A 4,237-nucleotide genomic window follows, 5' to 3' on the forward strand; every position below is an offset into this window, starting at 1 on the left:
CATATTCGTCAAAACGTTGTCCATCTTTATCTCCTAAGCAATATTTAGTAGAAACTTGAAACTTTGTGAGAGCAAAGTACAAGTTGTTCCAACATATACAGCGTCAAAAACTCAAAATGTCAAATTTTGCACATTCGCCGGTTCGTGATGCAGGGGAGTTGACATATTCGCCAGTTCGTGAAAACATCGACGATATGGACTAAAAATTTGCAAAATATGGACTAACACATACGTAAAATTACCAAAAATGCTGCAAAGAAGACTTCTTCATAGTGATTCCTTATTTGAGTGATTTCAAACAAAATAAACAGTTTATTATTTTCCATTGCCTTAATGCACTGGTGGCGTTCTAACTGTTCACTCCCAAAACCCGTCTACACTGGTATGGAACTCAGGCCCGTAGCCAGGAATTCTTTGTAGGGTGGCGAAGTCAATCCTAGAGGGGGCAAATTTTTAATATATTGTGTCGCATTGGCAGATATAGCAGGGTACATAGAGGTACGTTTGTCCCCTCCCCCAAAAGATATAAGTATCAGGAAAGGCATGATATCTTGAAACTGCAACGAACAAAAAAAAAACTTCCAGCAACATCAAATAGGAATATTTCGATGATGACCTTTCCAGATTGCTAAACAATATAAAGTTTAACATAAATAGGCTAATGGGGACTGTATCTACTTGATATTTACAGGTCGATAATGTTAATAGGCGAATTAATATGTACTACCAACAGCTTTGGACCTCTCTGCAACTGATTAAAGGAGCCCTTTATAAATCGTGCTTGATAATGTTTCCCTCTAAGCCAAGCGTCAGGTTAACCTTGCAGCAGGTTTTATGTATCAATCCGCGCGAGAACTGAGCTCAGAATCTTCCGTGCCAGTCTTTCCTCAACCGCCGAGCTGCTTACATCGGAGACACTGAGAAAATCTACAGTATTGCCAACCGCACAACACATCAAAACCCGCATGCATGTCAAGTGGATTGTATTTTTGCTTCTCTTTGTCTCCTGAAACATAACATTTTAAAAGTACTTTCTGCGCATATATTATTTAATAAATGTGTCATTAATATAAGAGCGAAACAACTTCTAAACATGAGAGCATGTGTGTATATTTCGAGCACGCAAAAATAAAAATAAACAAAGATAAAAGTAAACAACGATAGGCCCCTCTTGAATTTAATGACAAATTATTATTTTTGGTTTAGAAAGAAATAGATTTATGAAAAACTTGGTTGCTTCGTTCGCAATACATCCGTTACTGTAAGACACACGCACTTCAAGTTGTACCACCAAAAAAGCATGATTTGTTATTGGTGATATATACAATCAGGTGCATTGTCTGTCGCTATTACTCTGGTTTCAATTTATGAATCACTTCACTAAACCAGGATTCAAATCTTGGTCTGTCTATTTGTTGCTGATAATCACCCTTCCCTTTCTTTGCGCGGAACAGTAAATATGCGCCTTCAACAAAGCTTTCATTGCCGCCAGTGGGTGAAACAATAAGCCTCCCCCTTCCCCTCATCGTCGGTTTCTTCAGCCCTGGCGGTGGTTTTGCATGGTGGTATCCTTCCATGGTTTATTCCCCCTTCCCCCACTCACCGAGTTGAAGGACGTCTCGTCCAAATAATAAACATGTTTCTTCTCACTGCGATATATTTTAATACCGCGGAGATTCTTTTGTCGTCAAACAACAAACAATCGTTTCCTCTTGCTAAACTCAAACCGCAAATCATTCAACACCCGTGATACAATTCGTGTGCACATTGACGGCAAATCACCTCACGCCCTGTTTTACTTTGATCTTGTTGCCGCAAGGAGGATTATGCATTTAAAACAACTTGCTTGACTTTGAAGAACATTTCCTTTCGGATGAAGCCCAAAATAACATTCGGGTAAAACCGCGCGCTGAACAGGAGATTCAGCCATTCTCGCCGCTCTACAATAAACATAGGGTTAAAATAGTGGGAGGTGCAACACTGGTATCAGCGATTTCACGCGCTCTGCAACGCATTCAGTCTCGCTCGACTCGCTCTAAAGTTTCAATGTCTCTTCAACGCAATACAGATTCGAGTTGGCGAATCTGCGGTTCTAAGTTCGTCTGCACAGTGATTGCAACCAATTAAGTCCATACCTGCTAATCAATGTATTATTTTGTCTGTATATTACAAATTAAATAACTGTTTTCTTGCAAGTATGCAGTTGTGTCGGAATAGAACCCGTCTCAGTGGAACTATATTCTTGCGCGCACGTTTGGATCTACATATGCTAAAACCTGCTGCAAGGTTGACCTGACGCAGGGCTTAGTTTCCAATATGCAAGATTTTTACTCACAAAGGAATCTAACGAGAATCCAACAACACCATTGTGTTGTATTATGCAAGAAAAATGAAATTAATTAAATAATAATGGTTACATATTATCTACACTTTGATGAAATGTGTAAAAATTTGTAGTACTTTTTTGTACTTGCTAAAACATTAAAACATGGGTCTCTTAGTCCACCACGGACTCTATTTCCTTCAAAGGAGAGACTCTTGCATCACTACAGGCAAGGTTTGCCTACTGGTTACGTTAACCATTTTGCAAAATAGTGTGTAAATTGTATTATATTTTGGTTCAAATACATGTTTTGACACCTGATAAACAAATAGGAATCCTTTGATTGATCAGTGACTTCTTGGATTAGAGGGTCATCATTAATATTTCATATTAAGTTTCATAGAAAGAAATTGTTTTAATAGGGCCCAATAATTTACTGAGCGCCATGGTATTCTCTTTAATATTTGGCTCCGAGGACCGACTCCCGCCATCCCATAGCTTTTGCTCTGAACTTGGACTATAAGAATAGCAGACATTGCGAGCGAAGTGAGGAAGAAAATTTTACGAAATGTATTTTCATTTGTATCAATTTTGAAATCGATAGGGAGCAATTGACCCTCTGTGCCCCTTGAAAGTGCCCTTGACCGTCTGGAAGAAAAATGCAAGGAACACGTAAATACTAATTCCATCATGGGTATCCAATTGTCCTGCTATTCTTAGATTCTCCTAGTCTTGTTTTTTTTTACTTCAATGTTTGCTTCCCCTAGAATGAACTTTAGTCCAAGGTCGCGGGGGGGGGGGGGGTGACAATGCCATCTGCACACCTGTGGTAGCGGCACTGTTTATGATGTCTGTCAACCTGTAGTAGCACAATTTTGAATTCGAAAAATTCCTATGCCATGATGATCTATGGGTTTTGTATAGTTTTGAACAACCTTTAAAAAGTTTTGAATCCGATTCAGTTTTTCGTAATAACGAATTCAAAAATGCTACTACAGGTTGACGCCTCAGTAGCACTTTCACCAAATTCAACGGAAACGATGCCATTTCGTAGTCTAGGTTATGTATCGTTTTGAACAACCTTCAGAAAGTTTTGGATCCGAAGGACAACTTCAAAAACTCAAATTCAAAAATGCTACTATAGCAGCACTTGTTTTGAATTCGAAAAATTCCTATGCCAGGATGATCTATGGGTTTTGTATAGTTTTGAACAACCTTTAAAAAGTTTTGAATCCGATTCAGTTTTTCGTAATAACGAATTCAAAAATGCTACTACAGGTTGACGCCTCAGTAGCACTTTCACCAAATTCAACGGAAACGATGCCATTTCGTAGTCTAGGTTATGTATCGTTTTGAACAACCTTCAGAAAGTTTTGAATCCGAAGGACAACTTCAAAAATTCAAATTCAAAAATGCTACTATAGCAGCACTTGTTTTGAATTCGAAAAATTCCTATGCCAGGATGATCTATGGGTTTTGTATAGTTTTGAACAACCTTTAAAAAGTTTTGAATCCGATTCAGTTTTTCGTAATAACGAATTCAAAAATGCTACTACAGGTTGACGCCTCAGTAGCACTTTCACCAAATTCAACGGAAACGATGCCATTTCGTAGTCTAGGTTATGTATCGTTTTGAACAACCTTCAGAAAGTTTTGGATCCGAAGGACAACTTCAAAAATTCAAATTCAAAAATGCTACTATAGCAGCACTTGTTTTGAATTCGAAAAATTCCTATGCCAGGATGATCTATGGGTTTTGTATAGTTTTGAACAACCTTTAAAAAGTTTTGAATCCGATTCAGTTTTTCGTAATAACGAATTCAAAAATGCTACTACAGATTGACGCCTCAGTAGCACTTTCACCAAATTCAACGGAAACGATGCCATTTCGTAGTCTAGGTTATGTATCGTTTT

Source organism: Lepisma saccharinum, chromosome 29, assembly GCF_977018435.1.
Source record: "Lepisma saccharinum chromosome 29, izLepSacc3.1, whole genome shotgun sequence".
NCBI classification, from domain to species: Eukaryota; Metazoa; Arthropoda; class Insecta; order Zygentoma; family Lepismatidae; genus Lepisma; species Lepisma saccharinum.